This window comes from Actinia tenebrosa, unplaced genomic scaffold (genome assembly GCF_029948245.1).
Source record: "Actinia tenebrosa isolate PJP-AT-01 unplaced genomic scaffold, QUT_ActTen_1.0 PGA_scaffold13__45_contigs__length_12533684, whole genome shotgun sequence".
NCBI classification, from domain to species: Eukaryota; Metazoa; Cnidaria; class Anthozoa; order Actiniaria; family Actiniidae; genus Actinia; species Actinia tenebrosa.
The window spans coordinates 8,009,429-8,032,574 of NW_028292573.1; the positions used below are offsets into that span (position 1 = coordinate 8,009,429).

A 23,146-nucleotide genomic window follows, 5' to 3' on the forward strand; every position below is an offset into this window, starting at 1 on the left:
AAATATTATAGTTGTTCAGCCCTGAGAATATATAACCTAAGTTTTAGGCCCATGCAAGGGAAGGGGAGAGGGGAGGAGATCAGAGGGAAGAAAGGGGACCAGACTGATATTTGGAGCTCGTGTTTAGTTTCCATATTCTGGACGCCCTTCTGATTGGACAAAGACCAACAGGGATTTACCAGAAGTATCATTACAACTCCACCACTTTCTCTCTACCAGGTTACCTGTGGTAACACAGGTCATAGAATACCTTTTTAACTCGTGGATATGTAAAGCATAAAAACTAGTTATTGCGAGGGGTCTGAATATGCAAAAGTGTCACTCACTCACTAAGAAGTTAGCACATCGATAATTAAACAGTTAAGAATCTTCTTAAGTCATCTGCTTACGAAGGTTACATGAAACATATTATGGGACTTCATACATTTCTTATGTGATGTCTAGCACTGATCTGAGCATGCTCACACTAGCACACTGACCTTCACACAATCTTGTACCCAGAGCCTGCGTTTCTTCTGGCTTGCGGCGAAGAATGAGGGCTCTGGCATAATCCATTTTTTGATGCATGCGCAGTTTTTGGAAGTTAAAATTTGATCATTGAAAATCATGCTTTCAAACAGAGTTCTACGTTTATTTCCGATCTGAAAAAAGAATTGGAAATCGGGAACATATTTTTTTATTTTTAGCAAGTCTTTTAACGTGAGCGCTCTTATACCGGCAGTCCAAGAAATCCTGGTCTCAAAGAATGGATTATGCCAGAGCCCTCGTTCTTCGCTGCAGGCCAGAAGAAAAGCAGGCTCTGGGTACGAGATTGACCTTCACATTATTCATATAGAATGAATCAAGGAAAGATTGAACTTTAATTGGGAGGATGAGGTGGGGATAAACCTCAATAGGGTGAGTTGGGGATAAACCTCAATAGGGAGAGGTGTGGATAAACCTCAATAGGGTGAGGTCGGGATAAACCTCAATAGGGCGAGGTGGGGATAAACCTCAATAGGGAGAGGTGGGGATAAACCTCAATAGGGCGAGGTGAGGATAAACCTCAATAGGGAGAGGTGGGGATAAACCTCAATAGGGCGAGGTGGGGATAAACCTCAATAGGGCGAGGTGGGGATAAACCTCAATAGGGCGAGGTGGGGATAATCCTAAATAGTGCGAGGTGGGGATAAACCTCAATAGGGCGAGGTGGGGATAAACCTCAATAGGGCGAGGTGGGGATAAACCTCAATAGGGAGAGGTGGGGATAAACCTCAATTGGGGGAGGGGTATTGGGTACTTATTGATTTTTTTGTATATTGTTTTCAGGAAAAGACAAGTGATGGACTTGGCATATTTTGGTGAGGTCGCAGTATTTGATAGTTAGCCTTTTTTCATACCTAGTTTTTTTGACTTAGAAATTTTTGGACTTGTAAAAATTAATTTTTAATGTTGGGTTTGAAAAATAAAGTTTTACTATGGACTTAGCATGTTTCCTGTTTTTTTAATTAATTCCATCTTTACCCTCTCCACGCCCTTTTTGACAAATACCACCCTAAGGTCCCTCATCATCAATACCTCTTTGAGGTCTCGCCAGCACCGATACCTCCTCGAGGTCTCACCAGCACCACTACCTCCTCGAGGTCCCACCAGCACCACTACCTCCTTGAGGTCCCACCAGCACAGATTGTTGCTACCCCCCGCTGACCAGGACCACAGCAGTAAAATTACTGTCCCAACAACAGCCATCTTATGAAACCATACCAGCTAACTCCTCTAATGGTGAACACTGCTGATAAGAAAATCAGACTCTGAACTCCCTACAGACCCATGAGAGTACCTCGATTGCAAGCCAGCCTTTGTACTGTGAAGATAAGTGCAAGTATGAGAATTACAAAATAACCACACCCCATTCCCCATAGGTTTTACTGTACAACAGTGATGTTATTTAATATGAAAAGCTAACCTGGACTCTGTACCCTTCAATGAGTGGTTCATGTTACCCTATAATGTGTTCTATAAAGTATTAATGTATTCAGGGTCTGCTGAGGGACTGGGTCTATAATGCATTCAATTAAGTATTAATATATTCAGGGTCTGCTGAGGGACTGGATCTATAATGTATTCAATTAAGTATCAATATATTCAGAGTCTGCTGAGGGACTGGGTCTATAATGTATTCAATTAAGTATTAATGTATTCAGGGTCTGCTGAGGGACTGGGTCTATAATGTATTCAATTAAGTATTAATATATTCAGGGTCTGCTGAGGGACTGGGTCTATAATGTATTCAATTAAGTATCAATATATTCAGAGTCTGCTGAGGGACTGGGTCTATAATTGATATTAATTTATTCAATCAATCTCAAGGGAACAGGGATTATTATTTTACGCTGTATCATAATGATATCCCATCACATTTTTTATGGCAAAAACATTAATGAAGTGCCAAAATATTGACTGTTTCTTGTTCTGCTACAAAATGGTGGACTTCTGAATTAGGGTCCCCTTCAGATATTCCTGGCTACACCCTCCTGTGTTAAACTCTTGGTATTAAACATTTTCCATTTGTTGTTTCTTTAGTTGATATAGTTTTTCTGTGTAGGTTTTCATGAAACATTCTTACTGTTTAAATTTTATATGAAACTGAGGTCTTATTTTGCTGGTGCAAAAACTTGTTAAATTACAATCCTGTGATAGAACCTTGTATATCAGTCTAGCCGAACATCATTGAACTCAAGATTAGGTCACCTAGAAGTGATTCAACTTCTTGTCTTCCCAGGTTGATAATCTACTTTTATGGAAGTCTGAATGGTGTCTTATGCAAGACTATTGAGCACACTACCCTAAAGTTATCACTGTTGTACACACCCATGAATAGTGAGGTATGATTATTTCTACTCTGCTTGCACTTACCTTTGCAGTGACTAGCATTTACGCAATCGACGCACTCCCATAAAATCTGCAAAGAGCCATCACCCGGTAAACTTACCCACAACCTTCAGCAAGAGAACAGCCAACCGATAAATGGCAACAAGGTTAGACTCTGTCAGGTTAATCGGTAATTTTTTGCACTGTCTGACGATGATACCTAGCCTGGTAGGGCAACTTCGGTTAGCACTGATAGGGCCTTGTGGGATCACTCTTTGTCTGGCCCCTACCCTTCGACCTGTCCGGCATGGGTGACCCTAACAGGAGTACATGACTCCTGCCGGCATAGCTCTAGGGGTCATTGGGACACGCAAACTGCCTCACCACGATAAGGTGGTGATCCCATCGAGACGGGTTAGGACCTTGTGTGAGGTATCAAGTGTATAGAGTGTGTGCAACCATGTGACTCAAAATCCCTTGAGATGTGGATAGCAATGAAACAGCTGCCATCTTGACTGATCTAACAAGAGAAGCTAATGAGGAATGCTTTGTGATCATCAACCAAGATGGCGAAGATGACATAACATGCACCTGCTCTATTTCATTTTTCTGGTGTATGAAAAATAAATAGTAAAAAAATCTTAAAATAGCAGCCAATCTCATAATGAATTTCTTTAAAATTAAAATATATAATACTGAAATAAACGGATTTTTAAAAAAATTACATTTCATATGTGATTTTTTCTGAATTATTTATAGTCTTGGGTTTTGAATAAAAAATACTTATACCTTTTTAACCTTTCTGTGGTGTGCTGAAAATAGTTATGAATGAAAATGTTTTCAATAAAATTATTGTAAACCATAAAGAAAACATTCCTACAAAAACATTTCTGAAATAATCTTATTTGCAGGACTCAAAACAGCAGCAAAAAATTCAATGCCAATTTTCTGATTGCAAGTAAGATAAAATAATTGTCACCTATGCTCATTTTTTTATGTGACTTGGAGTTGTGAAAGGCTTGTACGGCACTCTTCTCCAGTCATTTCATCTATAAAGGCTTGTAATTTACCTATTACATAATTTATGTTCTTATTTGATATCCGAGCACATCCCACATGGCATACTGCCTCATATATAGAGGATATTACATGGGCGCGCGGAGATACGAAATTTATCTTCGAGTGTTGAAAAGATCTCTCACCAGTGAGCATAGCGAACGAGTGTGAGATTTTCAACACGAGAAGATAAATTTCGCATCTCCAAGCGCCCATGTAATATTCTGTTTATTATATAATTATCAATGAAGTATGTTTTGGCTTTTTCAGGCAATTCTTTCCGTGTATTTTTGAATAGCCATCGCAATGGTGTTATCTTCACACGTGAAAATAACATGATATTTTCACGTGTGAAGATATCAATTTTTCGAAATAGAGAAAAATAGATATTTCATTGGTAATTATATAATAAAATTATATATGTCACCTATGATGTTGAGAATAATATGTTGAACAAAAACGCTCAGTCAAAATTCACTTGTTCTGCACAAACATTAATTTGTGTTATTTTGAGCCCTGCATGTTACCATTCCTTTAGCCGAACATAACTTTTCCTATTCCTTCTAATTATTATTTTTTGTCGAATCTTAACTAAAAGCCAGTTTTTTTACTCCTAGGCCGAGGTAAAGTCCTGAAATTCTTTCAAATTAATCTTATAATAATATTATTGTTGAAATGTGTAGTTCCAGAAATCATCCATACCCAACCCCACAGAGGAATTTGGAATTTCCGAAGAGTAGGGGGGTCAGAGAAAGAACAAATATTACAGAAGTGCATGGAAGAAAATTGGAATTTCCGGGGGGTAGGGGGGTATCTTAAAAAAATTCCTCCGTGAGCCCTGAGGTATGGATAATTTATGGAACTACACAATTCTACAAAATTCTTATTTAACATTTTTTGTTTATACTATGGAATCCACTGCAGTGTTGAAATGCAAGAAACAAAGCATGTCATTGTTTACACCCACAAACATTCACATCTTGTCTCAAAACATACAAATTGTTGGCTAGAATTCGGAGCCTTCTTTAAGTCATGTTTCATAAAATCACAAAGGAAAAAGGAAAGAAATTTGCAATAAATATAAAGTATATATAATGTATTTATAGAAAGAATTCAAGCAAATTTAAAGTGCTAACTTGATAAATTCAAAGTTTTTTTTCAAGTTGCACATGCCTTTAGGAATGCAGTGGAATATGCATTGATGTTTGTGGGTGCAGGGATCATGACAGGTTTTTCCAGCATTTCCACACTATGGTAGATTCTGTAGTACAAGGTATACTTTTCTCATAGCCTAGGTAGTAACTATTTTTCTTAATTGTTTTTTTAAAACTTAAAAAATATATATAAGTCTAGCATTTTTCAAACTAATTTCTGAAAAATGCTAGACTTATTCTTCTTTTAATTGCTGCATAAATGATACTAGATTTTAATTTCTAAACCATGTTATTCATATTGATACCCTTATCTGTGATGAATGATTCCTGTCATCAGCATCGTATTGATTGACTTGATCTTGATGGTGCTGCATCATCTCACAAAGGCTTTGCAGCCCAACAGCTTGGTATGACTGAATATGACAGATTTGGTGAAGCTAGAAAATAAAAACAATGAAATTGTCAAAATCTTGTTGCCTGTTTTAGTCACACACATCAGATAGGATCAAACGGCTGAGTTATATCTTTGATAACTACAGTAAGCATGGGTAGTGCAGCAGTAAGAGCACTCTCCTCTCATGATCACCAAGGCAAGGGTAGCACATGGGTAGTGCAGCAGTAAGAGCACTCTCCTCTCATGATCACCAAGGCAAGGGTAGCACATGGGTAGTGCAGCAGTAAGAGCACTCTCCTCTCATGATCACCAAGGCAAGGGTAGCACATGGGTAGCACAGGTAAGAGCACTCTCCTCTCATGATCACCAAGGCAAGGGTAGCACATGGGTAGCACAGGTAAGAGCACTCTCCTCTCATGATCACCAAGGCAAGGGTAGCACATGGGTAGAACAGGTGAGAGCGCTCTCCTCTCATGTTCACCAAGGCAAGGGTAGCACATGGGTAGCACAGGTGAGAGCGCTCTCCTCTCATGTTCACCAAGGCAAGGTTTGTTACTGGACTTGGTGTCATATCCTTGGGGTGGGGGGAGAAGTGGGGTGGGTACTCCCATATATGGACTATATTGGGATGATCTGCTGAACAGGGTATGGTTTTTCAAGCTTCTTGTCATAAACAGGGTATGCAATTTCACTCAAGTTCCAAGTTCTTCCTGAGTTTCCTCTCATATTCAGGGTTTCTACTTTCGTATTGACTGAAACTGGTTATTATGGTCTTCAAAAAATGATCTGTGAGATGACATGATAATATTGAAACAAGAACTCAATGCAATTAATTTTATGTTTTGTCATAAACAGGGTCTACAAATTTGTGTTTTTTTTTTGTCATAAACAGGGTACCCCTTTCAGAATCCCAGCAGAACATCCCTACCCAAATCCTAGCAGAGTACAGTACCCCCACCAGGTGTCATATGTGAGTAGATTTGCTCTTGAAAGGTTTCTCTCCTGTGCTTCAAGAGTTTTTCTCTTGGACCCCAGTTTTCCTCCCTACACAAAACTAACTTTTAGATTCCAATCGTCAGGGCTCATTGGAAGAAAAGCCACTCTGTGGAATTGCCAAAGTTCAATTCAATGTACAGTATTGATTGATTGCAAGTCATACTACTAATTTTCTCAGTAATGACAAAAGGGTAAATTATACAGGGTGAAAAGATGGAAAAAAGAAAAAACTTACTGATGTTTGGGATGCTAGTCCTTCGTCGGAGTAAAAGAGGAAAGACTAGAGTCTGAAATGTCCCAGTGTATAATTTACCCTTTTATCATTACTGTTTCAATAAAAACACTTATACAGCTCACACTTTTTTTAGCTAGTTAACTCTTCTTAATTTTCTCAGCAATTTGTTTCACAGTGCTTGAAAATATAGCATTGCAAGTTGCTGAGGTGATGTGTTACACTGCAATGCCATCTCAGCAACTTGCAATATATTCTGGCTCCTCAGGAAAAAATTAAGAAATGTGCGCATACATCCTTGAAAAAATACCCCTTACTGCGTTTTTCATAAACATGTAAACTCTGTGTCTCAAAATTTGTTTTTTTGCTGCTGTCAATCAAACCTAATCAGTTGGTACCTTTTTTTTGACTGGCGGCATGCAGCAAAAAAACAAATTTTAGTATGCAACTCGGAGACATAGAGTTCGCAGTTCATTAAAAAATTGCAGTAAATAAAATTGTGAGAAAAGTTGTTTTAGGGGTCATATCATATTGAGTATCATATGTATTTTAAAAATATTTTTTTAATATATTTAATATATTTGGGTTTCCTTGGTTTGCTCAAAAACACAAAGAAACAAGAACAAATCAACACAAACATAAACACGGTGCAATTGTTGAAGTCTCTTGCATGAGCATTGCAATAGACAGCGCTAGCAAAAGATATTTTGCAGGTTGTCAGTGATTGTATATAAAAGACTGGCCTTTATGAGAATATAAGTTTTCATATGTACAATGTAAACTTGGATGTAGCTTTATTTCTGATAAAGTCATCCTCATTAGTATTCTTTATGGATAAAGACACAAGTCATTATATAGAAATTTGTTGAATACTAAAATGAAGAGGACTTTATCGGGTACAAGGGTCCAAGAATGTGATGTGTGTGGTCACTAAAACACTATGAACAGTATGTCACAATGATGTCACAGCTTGTTTATAAGGGAAAGAACGGTCAGCTGTATTGATACAATTCATATGTAGCTCTGAATTATATCTGGTTTTCAACTATTTTATAAACCCGTGTTTATCCTACAATATATACGGTATATGGTTGGTATTAATGCTTTCGTAAGTTCTAAAACGTACTTATTGGGCTTACTGGGCTACTTCGTCTTACTGGGCTATTCCTTCTTGTATATACTGTATTTGACTATACGTCTAATATTGGGATATTGATTTCTAAGCGTATGTAAACATCAAGGTGTCAATACGACAACGCAATACTATATTCAGTTCCATCTCCCCCCACCTGACTGAAATGATGAATAAAACCTGGTTTTTAAAAGAATATGGAACCGTAATGGTAATCTTAAGTTAAAGCTTAAGATTTTTAGTTCAAAACTGATTCAGTGCAAAAATGATGAAACGATAGCTCAAAATAAAATGCTTTTTTGAAGGATGAATGAATCCAGAAAACACGAAATAAACCTTATCATAGTATTTGTATGGATTAGTGTAGTATGTAAGCATTTCTTACCGGATAAAGGATGGTATTTTTAGCCACGTTTTTCTTCTTTTTCCGCCATCTTGTGTGTTTATGTTTTTGACAAAACCCGCACAGCATCATGGGACACCACAGGGATACCATGCAGTAGAAAACACAACGAAAAACAAGAAATGGTTGTAGACTACCTTAAGGAACCAAATTTATAGTGATTCCATCAGTCGATGTTTTCGCTCTTTTGTCGATTCTAAATACTACAACCCCACAAACTTACGGTTATTTCTTGTTTTTCGTTGTGTTTTCTACTGCATGGTATCCCTGTGGTGTCCCATGATGCTGTGCGGGTTTTGTCAAAACATAAATACACAAGATGGCGGAAGAAGAAGGAAAACGTGGCTAAAAATACCATCCTTTATCCGGTAAGAAATGCTTATATACTACACTAATATCCATACAAATACTACGATAAGGTTTATTTCGTGTTTTCTGGGTTCATTCGTCCTTCAAAAAAGCATTTTATTTTGAGCTATCGTTTCATCATTTTTGCACTGAATCAGTTTTAAACTAAAAATCTTAAGCTTTAACTTAAGATTACCATTACGGTTCCATATTCTTTTAAAAACCAGGTTTTATTCATTATTTCAGTGAGGTGGGGGAGGTGGAACTGAATATAGTATTGCGTTGTCGTATTGACACCTTGATGTTTACATACGCTTAGAAATCTGTAGCCCAATATTAGACGTACAGCCCAATAAGACGAAATAGCCCAGTAAGCCCAATAAGTACGTTTTAGAACTTACGAAAGAATTAATACCAACCATATCCCGTATATATTGTAGGATAAACACAAGTTTATAAAATATTTGAAAACCAGATATAATTCAGAGCTATCAATTCAGCTGTAGAGGAAAAGGAGTCCCAATTATTTTTTGCTGACTATTATTTCCCTTATAAACAAGCTGTGACATCATAGTGACATACTGCACATAGTGTTTTAGTGACCACACACATCCCATTCTTGGACCTTTGTACCCGATAAAGTCCTCTTCATAATTTTTAGTATTCTACAAATTTTTATATAATGACTTTATACATAAAGAATACTAATGAGGATGACTTTATCAGAAATAAAGCTACATCCAAGTTTATATGAAAACTTAAATTCTCATAAAGCACAGTGTCCTATACTGTTATGTAGTTATGGGTTTCCTGTGTTCCCACCCCCATAATCCCCTGTGTACCACACACTGCCTCATGGTATTTCAGGCCGAACTTTGACAGTGTAGTTTTGGTTGTTTATCTAAGTAATAAAGTCCACTTTTATACTCAAATATATCACATTTGGCAACAAGGATAGCTGTTACAACTTCATCTACATTTTATTTCAACACCATGCCTGAAAAGGAACGTAGCACCAACAGCCCCTCACATCAAGCTATGGCCTTTGTCAAGCCGTGCTACTGCTACGATGTACAACACCTTCAGGTGAACTGTCCGTTTAAGAACCCTCAGTGTCATTTTTGTGGCAAAACAGGCCACATTGCAAAAGTTTGGAAATTCAAGGCAGTGAAACAGAAAGACACACCAGTCAACCAGCTGACTGAAGGCAAAGCTTCAGACGAAGTGACTGATGAGTACTCCGTGTTTAATTATTCTATAGGATCTCACCGTTCTGCGTATAAAGTTCACCTATCTATTGATGGCCATGACATTTCCATGGAAATCGACACCTGGTCTTCTGTCAGCCTGATTTCCAGTCAGTTGTTTCATTCAGTATTTGGAGAACAAAAGCTCAACACCTACCCAGCCAAGCTCCGCACCTACACAAGTGAGGAAATCCCTGTCCTGGGTTACATAGTCGTTGAGGTCCAGTACAACAAACGAGTTGAAAACCTACCTTCCCTCATGGGAAGAGATCAGGCTGGATTGGAATGCAATTTATCATGTAGCCACAGAGACTGATATCCATCTGAAAGTACTCAATAAATACCAGGACCTCTGGAAAGACAACCTCGGTAAGATCACAGGCACCAAGGGCAAGATCTATGTCAAGGAAGATTGTCAGCCAAAGTTTTTCAAGTCGCGTCCAGTCCCTTACTCATTGAAAGATAAAGTTGATGCTGAGCTACAGTGCCTCCAATGCTTAGGCATAATAGAACCAGTGCAGTTCTCAGAGTGGGCTGCACCAATTGTTACTGTGCTGAAGCCAGATGGCAGTGTCCGGATTTGCAAATCAACAGTAAATCAAGTCAGCATAAACAACCAGTACCCTCTTCCAATAATTGAGGATATCTATGCAACACTTTCAGGCGGTGAAAAATTCATGAAGCTAGACTTGAGTCAAGCTTTCCTTCAACTTGTCCTGAATGAGGATTCGAGGAAACTCACAACAATCAACATGCAAAGGGGTTTGTTCCAGTACACTCGTCTCCCATTTGGCATCTCGTCTTCGCCCTCATTTTTCCAGCACATCATGGACAACATCGTTCAAGGACTGGACTCAACATGTGCCTACCAAGATGATATTTTGGTCACTGGAAAGAATGACCAGTAACATCTGGCAAATCTTGAAGCTGTGCTTAAGAGATTGTCAAACTCTGTCCAGAGTTTGCCTTAAAAGGGACAAATGTGTGTTTTTGGCCCCTGAAGTCACTTACCTTGGTTACAGGATCGACTCCAGTGGTCTCCACCCAGTCAAGGACAAGCTGGAGGCTATCACCAAGGCACCAGCACCAAGCAACGTGTCAGAGCTCAAGAGCTATCTGGGCCTCTTGAACTACTACGGCAGGTTCCTCCCTAATCTGTCAACTGAGTTGGCCCCCCTTCATCAGTTGCTGAAGAAAAATGTCAGGTTCCACTGGAACAGACCACAACAACAAGCCTTTGAGAGATCCAAACAGTTGCTGATGGAGTCAGATCTTCTGGTTCACTTTGATCCCTCCAAAAAGGTGATCCTCTCCTGTGACACAAGGCCATATGGCCTGGGTGCTGTTATCTCACATGTCATCAATGGAATTGAGCAGCCAATCAGTTGTGCTTCACACACACTATCACCAGCTGAAAAACAGTATTTCCCAACTTGAGAAAGAAGCATTGGCAGTAGTTTGGGGAGTGAAAAAGTTTCACTCTTACCTTTATGGTGGTCATTTCATCATTAACAATGATCACAAACCACTTGAAACACTCCTCAGTGAGTACAAAAGCCTTCCCACACTCGCCTCTGGAAAAGTGCTGCATTGGTCTCTAACACTTTCAGCCTATGACTATACCTTCAAGTATAGACCAGGAGCACAGTTAAACAATGCAGATGCTCTGAGTCGACTTCCTCTTGGCACGTCACCAGTCAACATTCCTGTGCCTGCAGAGACCGTACACCTCATGAACTTTCTAGACACAACACCAGTACAATCTAGTATGATTGCCACTCATACTAGAACTGACAAGGTTCTGTCTCAAGTAATGTCTTACCTTACGATGGGTTGGGCAAATCATGTCGAAGAAGATGATCTGAAGCCTTACTTTCTGTGAAGAAATGAGCTTAGTATAGAAAAGAAGTGTATTCTTCTGGGAAACCGTGTTGCCATCCCCACCTCTCTCAGGTCACTTGTCCTGGACATAATACATGGCACACGTGGGAATCGTCAAGATGAAAACTTTTGCCCGCCAGTATGTTTTCTGGCCTCATCTTGACAAGGAAATTGAACTTTTAGTCAGAGGTTGATTTATCTTGCAAGAAATAGCCTCAACATGATCTTTCCACGTAAAATCAGATGATAAAGTTACGCCCAGATGCTTAAACGTATTGGTTCTTAAAATAACATTATTAAGTACTGTAATGGATATATCATGTGCTAAATATTGTTAGTTTTCTTACTACTACCAATAAGCATAGATTTATTCTTACCTATAGATTAAGCGATAATTTGTTGCAATAACTAATCCAATAAGCCTGAAGTGAGATGACGTTTTAGCCCCGTCTCTAGACCATAATCCTTTTCACACTGCTTTTGTTCTTTAATTATGACTATTGTTCCTGTATTCTCTAAGGAATCAAAAATTTTGATATGAAAGAATTTTAAAAACTATAATTATGGTATAGAGTCGGGGGCAAAACGTCATCTCGCTTCAGGCTTATTTGCTATTTTGATTGAATCAGTATTAAGGCTGTTCTGTATATCGCTAACGTTCGAAGAAAAACAGTACAGCACAGTAACATCAGAATAAATTGGCATTTTGCAGTGTTCAGGTACACTCTACAGATCATTGATATAGATGACGAACAACAGAGGGTCCAAAATACTTCCTTGTGGTACCCCATGACTTACACGCATGAGAAAATTTCACAGTGTAGCAGAACCTTATATACTTGCACTCAATAAATACTGTACATTGAATTGAACTTTGGCAATTCCACAGTGGCTCTTCTTCTATGGAGCCCTGACAATTGGAATCTAAAGTTGGTTTTGTGTAGGGAGGAAAACTGGGGCCCCAGAGAAAAACCCTTGAAGCACAAGAGGAAAACCTTGAGCTAATCTACTCACATATGACACCAAGTCCAGTATCAAACCTTGCCTTGGTGATCATGAGAGGAGAGTGCTCTTACCTGTGCTACCCATGCTTACTGTAGTTATAAAAGATATAACTCTGCCATTTGATCCTATCTGATGTGTCTTACTAAAACAGGCAACACAATTTTGACTATTTCATTGTTTTTATTTTCTAGCTTCACCAAATCTGTCGTATTCAGTCATACCAAGCTGTTGTGCTGCAAAGCCTTTGTGAGATGATGCAGCACCATCAAGATCAAGTCAATCAGTACTGATGACAGGAATCATTCATCACAGATAAGGATATCAATATGAATAACATGGTTTAGAAATTGAAATCTAGTATAATTCAGCATTTAAAAGAAGAAGAATTATTCTAACATTTTTCAGAAATTAGTTCAAAAAATGCTAGATTTTTTTTTTAATTTTAAAAAACAGAATTTAAAAAAATAGTTACTACCTAGGCTATGAGAAAAGTATACCTTGTACTACAGAATCTACCATAGTGTGGAAATGCTGGAAAAACTTGTCATGATCCCTGCACCCACAAACATCAATGCATATTCCACTGCATTCCTAAAGGCATGTGCAACTTGAAAAAAACTTTGAATTTATCTACTTTAGCCAGCACTTTAAAACCTGGTTTTCACTAGCGACAGAAGCAGAAACGCAAGACGTATGTTCATATGAAAATCAATCAACGGAGACGTAAGCAGAACATTGACGTAAGCATAAGCAGAAGGAATGGAAGGTTTCCTTTTTCTTATGCTTCTGCTTCCTTCCTTACGTCACTAGTGAAAACCAGATTCTTATGCTTCCGTCACTAACATACAGAAGCACAAGGTGGTAAGCCAATCAAATTCTCATACTTAGTCCCCGGCACACATTGGATTCTTACATAAACAATGGCTTCCTGTTGTTTTTCTTATAGTTCTGTCACATTTATTTTCACTAGAACATAACGAGCTTATGCTTATGCTCATGCTTCCATCTCTTATGTTGCTAGTGAAAACCAGCCTTAAATTTGCTTGAATTCTTTCTACAAATACATTTTATTTTCGTACTCGTTATTTATTTCAAATTTCTTTCCTTTTTCCTTTGTGATTTTATGAAACATGGCTTAAAGAAGGCTCCTAGTTTGCTCTCGTATGCTCTTTAATCAAACTGCTGCTAAGAAAGACAACAATTTGTGTACAACAATTTGCATGTTTTGAGACAAGATGTGAATGTTTGTGGGTGTAAACAATGACATGCTTTGTTTCTTGCATTTCAACACTGCAGTGGATTCCATAGTATAAACAAAAATGTTTAAAAAGAAGAATTTTGAGATAAAGGTAAGAGAATTTTTGGCTTTACCTAGGCCTAGGAGTAAAAAAACTGGCTTTAGTTAAGATTTAAGAAAAAAAATATAGTAGGAATGGGGAAAATGTTTTTGGCTAGAGGACTGGTAACATGCAGGGCTCAAAATAACGCAATGCTTGTGACAAGTGTCAAGGGGGCAAAGGGAGGCTGAAGCCCCCCTCCTGCAGAAAAAACAAAACAAAACGAAACTGAAGAATGAGATGCTTTTTTAAATTGTTTTCCGTTGTGTTGATGGAAGAACCTTGATTGGCCCCCCCTAAAATTTTGGCTAGATCTGCCCTTGCGTGTTTCATGACAAGTGAATTTTGACTGAATATTTCCATTTACATATCAATCTTAATATCATAATTGGCAATTGTTTTATCTTACTTGCAATCAGGAAATTAGGGTTGAATTTTTTGCTGCTGTTTTGAGTCCTGCAAATAAGATTATTTCACAAATGTTTTTGTAGGAATGTTTTCTTTATGGTTTACAATAATTGTATTGAAAACATTTTCATTCAAAACTATTTTCAGCACACCACAGAAAGGTTAAAAAGGTATAAGTATTTTTTACTCAAAACCCAAGACTATAAATAATTCAGAAAAAATCACATATGAAATGTAATTTTTTTTAAAAATCTGTTTGTTCCAGTATTATATATTTTAATTTTAAAGAAATTCATTATGAGATTGGCTGCTATTTTAAGATTTTTTTGCTATTTATTTTTCATACACCAGAAAAATGAAATAGAGCAGGTGCATGTTACATCATCTCCGCCATCTTGGTTGATGATCACAAAGCATTCCTCATTAGCTTCTCTTGTTAGATCAGCCAAGATGGCAGCTGTTTCATTGCTATCCATATCTCAAGGGATTTTGAGTAACATGGTTGCACACACTCTATACACTTGATACCTCACACAAGGTCCTAACCCGTCTCAATGGGATCACCACCTTATCGTGGTGAGGCAGTTTGCGTGTCCCAGTGACCCCTAGAGCTATGCCGGCGGGAGTCATGTACTCCTGTTAGGGTCACCCATGCCGGACAGGTCGAAGGGTAGGGGCCAGACAAAGAGTGATCCCACAAGGCCCTATCAGTGCTAACCGAAGTTGCCCTACCAGGCCAGGTATCATCGTCAGACAGTGCAAAAAAATTACCGATTAACCTGACAGAGTCTAACCTTGTTGCCATTTATCGGTTGGCTGTTCTCTTGCTAAATGTTGTGGGTAAGTTTACCGGGTGATGGCTCTTTGCAGATTTTATTGGAGTGCGCTGATTGCGTAAATGCTAGTCACTGCAAAGGTAAGTGCAAGCAGAGTAGAAATAATCATACCTCACCATTCATGGGTGTGTACAACAGTGATAACTTTAGGGTAGTGTGCTCAATAGTCTTGCATAAGACACCATTCAGACTTCCATAAAAGTAGATTATCAACCTGGGAAGACTAGAAGTTGAATCATTTCTAGGTGACCTAATCTTGAGTTCAATGGTGTTCGGCTAGACTGATATACAAGGTTCTATCATAGGATTGTAATTTAACAAGTTTTTGCACCAGCAAAATAAGACCTCAGTTTCATATAAAATTTAAACAGTAAAAATGTTTCATGAACCTACAACAGAAAAACTATATCAACTAAAGAAACGACAAATGGGAAATGTTTAATACCAAGAGTTTAACACAGGAGGGTGTAGCCAGGAATATCTGAAGGGGACCCTAATTCAGAAGTCCGCCATTTTGTAGCAGAACAACAAACGGTCAATATTTTGGCACTTCATGAATGTTTTTGCCATAAAAAATGTGATGGGATATCATTATGATATAGCATAAAATAATAATCCCTGTTCCCTTGAGATTGATTGAATAAATTAATATGAATTATAGACCCAGTCCATTAGCAGACTCTGAATATATTAATACTTAATTGAATACCTTATAGACCCAGTCCCTCAGCAGTCCCTGAATATATTAATACTTGATTGAATACATTATAGACCCAGTCCCTCAGCAGACCCTGAATATATTAATACTTGATTGAATACATTATAGACCCAGTCCCTCAGCAGTCCCTGAATATATTAATACTTGATTGAATACATTATATACCCAGTCCCTTAGCAGACCCTGAATATATTAATACTTGATTGAATACATTATAGACCCAGTCCCTCAGCAGACCCTGAATATATTGATACTTAATTGAATACATTATAGACCCAGTCCCTCAGCAGACCCTGAATATATTAGTACTTGATTGAATACATTATAGACCCAGTCCCTTAGCAGACCCTGAATATATTAATACTTGATTGAATACATTATATACCCAGTCCCTTAGCAGACCCTGAATATATTAATACTTGATTGAATACATTATAGACCCAGTCCCTCAGCAGACCCTGAATATATTAATACTTTATTGAACACATTATAGACCTTAGTCCTCTAGGGTAACATGAACCACTCATTGAAGGGTACAGGGTCCAGGTTAGCTTTTCATATTAAATAACATCACTGTTGTGCAGTAAAACCTATGGGGAGTGGGGTGTGGTTATTTGGTAATTCTCATACTTGCACTTGTCTTCACAGAACAAAGGCTGGCTTGCAATCGAGGTACTCTCATGGGTCTGTAGGGAGTTCAGAGTCTGATTTTCTTATCAGCAGTGTTCACCATTAGAGGAGTTAGCTGGTATGGTTTCATAAGATGGCTGTTGTTGGGACAGTAATTTTACTGCTGTGGTCCTGGTCAGCGGGGGGTAGCAACAATCTGTGCTGGCGAGACCTCAAGGAGGTAGTGGTGCTGGCAAGACCTCAAGGAGGTATTGATGATGAGGGAACGTAGGGTGGTATTTGTCAAAAAGGGTGTGGAGAGGGTAAAGATGGAATTAATTAAAAACATAGGAAACAGGCTGAGTCCAAAGTAAAACTTTATTTTTCAAACCCAACATTAAAAATTTCTAAGTCAAAAACACTAGGTATGAAAAAATGCTAACTATCAAATACTGCGACCTCACCAAAATATGCTAAGTCCATCACTTGTCTTTTCCTGAAAACAATATACAAAAGAATCAATAAGTAACCAATACAAGTACCCCTCCCCCAATTGAGGTTTATCCCCACCTCGCCCTATTGAGGTTTATGCCCACCTCGCCCTATTGAGGTTTATCCCCACCTCGCCCTATTGAGGTTTATCCCCACCTCACCCTCCCAATTAAAGTTCAATCTTTCCTTGATTCATTCTATATGAATAATGTGAAGGTCAATCTCGTACCCAGAGCTTGCTTTTCTTCTGGCCTGCGGCGAAGAACGAGGGCTCTGGCATAATCCATTCTTTGAGACCAGGATTTCTTGGACTGCCGGTATAAGAGCGCTCATGTTAAAAGACTTGCTAAAAATAAAAAAATATGTTCCCGATTTCCAATTCTTTTTTCGGATTGGAAATAAACATAGAACGCTGTTTGAAAGCATGATTTTCAATGATCAAATTTTAACTTCCAAAAACTGCGCATGCATCAAAAAATGGATTATGCCAGAGCCCTTGTTATTCGCCGCAAGCCAGAAGAAACGCAGGCTCTGGGTAGGAGATTGTGTGAAGGTCAGTGTGCTAGTGTGAGCATGCTCAGATCAGTGCTAGACAACACATAAATGTATGAAGTCCCATAATATGTTTCATGTAACCTTCGTAAGCAGATGACTTACGAAGATTCTTAACTGTTTAATTATCGATGCGCTAACATCTTAGTGAGTGAGTGAGTGACACTTTTGCATATTCAGACCTCTCGCAATAACTTGTTTCTACGCTTCACATATCCACGAGTTAAAAAGGTATTCTATGACCGGTGTTACCACAGGTAACCTGGTAATACAGTAAACATGTCTGTAAAAGAATCTCGTATAGAGAGAAAGTGGTATATTTGTAACTATACTTCTGGTAAATCCCTGTTGGTCTTTGTCCAATCAGAAGGGCGTCCAGAATATGGAAACTAAACACGAGCTCCAAATATCAGTCCGGTCCCCTTTCTTCCCTCTGATCTCCTCCCCTCTCCCCTTCCCTTGCATGGGCCTAAAACTTAGGTTATATATTCTCCGGGCTGAACAACTATAATATTTACTTGCCTGATGTGTACTGCAACACCATACTGAGGAATCATAGGTTCTTGGCTCCAGTACCAGCAACCATACTGTAGCTAGGATGCATTGTTTTCATACCACATTTTGATTGGTTCACTCTGTCTAAGTGACTGCAGTTGCAGTAGTGTCACACTGTACAAATAGTGTCAGTCATTTCAAGCACCCAAGAGAAATCTGGATCTGGGGAAAACATGGAGGTTACAACATAATTAATGTTAATTAGCATTATTTGCACAGTTGAAATAACCATTTTGTAAGAGGGGCTGTCTTGAAAATTAAAGAATCAATGGTCGCAATTTAGTGCCTATTTAGTCCATATCACTCGAGTGAATCAATCTATATGTGATAGTCATAGTATTGATGAACAAATGACTAACATGTTTCTTGTGTATTTGATGTCTCCTGTGTATTCATATATAGATTGATCATTAGTTAATAACTATTTTGTTTCTATTTCATGGATTAAGTACCATCGCTCTGTTTGGTATTGGACAATTTATTGTATTCTCTACTTTCACATCCCCATAATACTTTGCGTCTCTGGGGGGTAACCAGAGGTTAAAAACCTACTTATTTTGCTGAAGGCTGATCATACAATGCTGACAATACCTTGTTTGGTATCCAAAAATAAAATGAAGAAGTAAAACACAGAAAATGATAGAAGCTTGAAGGCATTTGAGTTAAATTTTACAATTTTTTTCTTAAGTCAATACATTTTCTGTAAGACCAAAACTCTTCATGATCTGTACACGCAAAAATAACTTGGAATAAACTGATAATCAGTATTGTACAGATAAAAGCAGGTATAGTATAAATTCAATTAAGAAACCTTTCAATTTGGGACAGTTTTTTGATTGGTTACCCCCCAAAGACGCAAGGCATTATGGGGATGTGAAAGTGGAGAATGTGAGTGAGTGACACATTTGTATATTCAGACCCCTCGCAATAACTTTTTTCTATGCTTCACATATCCACAAGTTAAAAAGGTATTCTATGACCTGTGTTACCACAGTTAACCTGGTAATACAGTAAACACGTCTGTAAAAGAATCTTGTATAGAGAGAAAGTGCTGGAGTTGTAATTATACTTCTGGTAAATCCCTGTTGGTCTTTGTCCAATCAGAAGTGCGTCCAGAATATGTAAACTCAACACAAGTTCCAAATATCAGTCCGGTCCCCTTTCTTCCCAGTGATCTCCTCCCCTCTCCCCTTCCCTTGCATGGGCCTAAAACTTAGGTTATATATTCTCTGGGCTGAACAACTATAATATTTACTTGCCTGATGTATACTGCAACACCATACTGAGGAATCATAGGTTCTTGGCTCCAGTTCCAGCAACCATACTGTAGTTAGGATGCATTGTTTTCATACCACATTTTGATTGTCTGACTGGTCTAAGAGACTGCAGTTGCAGTAGTGTCACACTGTACAAATAGTGTCAGTCCATTCAAGCCCCCAAGAGAAATCTGGACCTAGGAGAAAAAATGGAGGTTACAACATAATTAATGTTAATTAGCATTATTAGCACAGTTAAAATAAGCATTTTGTAAGAGGGATTGTCTTTAAAAATAAAGAATCAGTGGACAGAATTTCAAATTTCTTTTTATTCCCCCAATAGAACCTCTTTGGGATCATTCATTCTTTAGAGGGGGAGGGGGGGGAGCTGGAGGAATAGCTGTTTGCATGTGCCCCATTTGCTTGCCAATCCATATCCACGGAGGAATTTCTCAAAAGACCCCCCTACACCCAGAAATTCCAATGTTATTCCATACAAAGTTACTCTGTTTTTTTTTTTCTCTGACGCCTCCCCCCTCATAAAATCTAATATAAAATATTTAGCCTAATATTAATATTAATTGTTATTATAAAACACAAAAAATAATTTGGAAAAAAAAACAGGTTTGTGTTTAACTTGATTAAATTTTAACCTTAGCCCTGACCCTTTTATTGAGCATGGAATGAGAGTACCAAGAGAACAGCAAAATATACCCAGCTTTCAAAAGCTGAAAACACCTATGCAATGTAATTTAAAACCAAAATAAGCTTCCATTATGACTGGGTGCAAATCCTAATCTTAATCATTATAATATGACCAATCAATCAAATAATTTATGGCACAAAAACAACCAAACTTAAAAATGCATTAGAGCGACTGCCACAAACTCTAGGAATAAAATGACAAGAAGATATTCATTTTACCCTTGATTCACAACTCACTTTGAATACTTATGAATGATTTGAAAAAAAATCTTGCTCTATTTCTTTATTCCACATTCAAACATGCTTATAATAGTTTGCTGCAGTCATTCCTCAAGTCAATTTTATTATGGTTTTTCATCATCAAAACTTGTATTGAAATGACACACAGTTGTGAGACACTGACCAAAGCAGTAAATGACAACCCATAAAAAAGGTGAATGAATCTTTAACACACCACTTGATGCTGACACCTCCATTACATGAGCCCATACTAAAGGTTAATGTATCTTTAACATGACACTTGATGCCAACACCCCCATTACATGAGCCCATACTATAGGTTAATGTATCTTTAACATGACACTCGATGCTGACACCCCATTACATGAGCCCATACTATAGGTTAATGTATCTTTAACATGACACTTGATGCCGACACCCCCATTACATGAGCCCATACTAAAGGTTAATGTATCTTTAACATGTCAATTGATGATGACATCCCCATTACAAGAGCCTATACTAAAGGTTAATGTATCTTTAACATGACACTTGATGCTGACACCCCCCATTACATGAGACCATACTATAGGTTAATGTATCTTTAACATGCCGCCTAATGCCAAGACCTCTATAAGGCTGTGTTCATAATGTATGGCAGAGGGGGCAGGTGAAATTGAGGGGGGATCAGGAAAATTTTGGTAGGAAGAAAGGGGGGATGGGCAAATTTTTATCAGACAAATGGGGGATGCACAATTTTTGGAAGAGGCTACAAGCCTTGCTAAGGGGGAATGTATTTTTTTGCATGACTTTTAAAAGGGGTGTTAAGAATTATTCTGAACATTTCAAATTTTCACCTCCCCCCCATACATTATGAACACAGCCTAACAAGATGCCATACTAAAGGTTAATGTTTCTTTAAATGCACTATATAAATAAAATTATTATTGTTATTATTATTTAACATGACACTCAATGCCAATTGCCCTATTTCACTATGACGTCACTGCTTGTTTATGTGGGGGATAGAATCACCAATCCAATAGAAAATTCAACAAAATTTGCTCCTAGCAAAACAGTTTAATCTAAAATGGCCTGGTTTTCAGATATAATATGTGTTAAGATGTACTAAAAAATATTCTGAGCATTTGCTGGCTATTCTACTTCTCTTCATGGATTGATATGGGTTTTAGGACAATTTTCGATTTGACCCCGTCCGATGACCATGATCCTTTTCGTTTAAACAATAGATTGTTTTGATGTGACGTTGTAGTGAAATAGGGCAATATATTGAAGTGTGACACTTGAAGTTTGATATCTCATTTGCCGACTAGCATTTTGGGGGATTAACACGTGGTGGATTAACACATTTTGTTGTCCCTGCCTAAGGAATGTGGGGCATTAGGTGGGGATTCGTTTTGTAAATTCCAAGATGGTAGCCATTGTCACAGCATTTTACTTTCTTATAAAACAACTAGTTATTCAACAATTATTCACCAAAGGCGAAATGATTATCGGGAAATATTTACCGAGACGTGAGTCTTTGAGTGGTGAGGTAAATATTCCCCAATAATCACTGAGTCTGAGGCAAATAATTGTTTTAGTATAATACACAGGTGATTCTTTCAAAAAAAGAAAAAAAAGAATATAAAAGGCATTATTTTCCGATAAGAGCAGCAAAGCGGCTGGCCGCCATTTTGGATTTTCGCTCAAGGCCATTATCGTGTGATAGTGTGAGAATTCTTGACCAATCAGCGCTCTAGCTTTTCTATAATCACCTGCATATTTTTACTAAAATAATATATTGCCCAGCAAAATTTAGTTGCCCCAGAGGGTGGGTGTGGAGGAATTAGGGTTGGGGTTTACTTTGACTGGTGCATTAATTCTTCAAAAGAAAAAAATGGTAACAGAACACTCCCAAAAACATTAGATAATTCAACCCATTATCTAATTGTTGTTGTTGTTTTTTTTTTTTTTGTTTTTGTTTTTGTCTTTGTTTTGCTCTCCAGGGAGGGGTTGGTAAATATGCGTTTTGGTCTGAAGAAAAAATAGTATGAAATTCTTTGACAGAAAAATTGAGTAAAGACATTCGAAAACGTAACAATAAACATCTTTAAACCTGTTCATAGCTAAGAAAACCATCCTACGAAGACAAAATGTATGTTTGAACAAGTTTTTTCGACCACGGCATCCGAGTAATTTCACGTGGTCAAACAAACACTCGCTAAGTCAACGAAAACACGACAAATATCAGGAAAAACGCCTATAGAGAAGTAAACGAATTTAACTTAAATCATTAAAGGGTTCTTCATAGGTTCTGAACGTTTTTTACCTTTTAAATAGCGTGTTTTCTTCTCTTTTAACAACTTCATCTTGTCCTCAAAGTCCGCCATGTTTTTGATGTAGCACCGAAAGGGCTGATGGGATATCTGTATTGATACCCATAATACCTTGCGCTAATATACCATTTAAATGCCGCAAAAGAAACAATCGTCAGAAATTTTTTTTAAATTTAAGCAAAAGGACTTACTTTGAACGGTTATATTTATTAAATATTTTAGATATAACGCGAGCGCTGATTGGTTACCTACCGTGTTTATGAGGGCAGGGACACACTTATTGTTCAAAACATTTTTATGAAAGCAACGCCTCGTCGTTCCTAAACTTGCTTCTCTCGTGCGCTACAGCTCACAGCGCGTTTATATCACAGTACAGAGACATTAATGATGAAAAGGTAAATTATACACCGTAAAGAGACATG

At 37.8% G+C, this 23,146-nt stretch overlaps 1 long non-coding RNA gene across 1 annotated transcript; it reads right to left on the minus strand.

Annotated features, from left to right (window-relative positions):
- Window positions 1-16,966: 16,966 nt before the first annotated feature.
- Window positions 16,967-22,792, minus strand: LOC148911746 (uncharacterized). Its single transcript, XR_016119608.1, has 4 exons — window positions 22,718-22,792; window positions 19,465-19,658; window positions 18,173-18,367; window positions 16,967-17,102 (listed from the first exon to the last, which is right to left on the minus strand). It is a non-coding gene; the product is annotated as an uncharacterized LOC148911746 (long non-coding RNA).
- Between the last annotated feature and the right edge of the window lie 354 nt (window positions 22,793-23,146).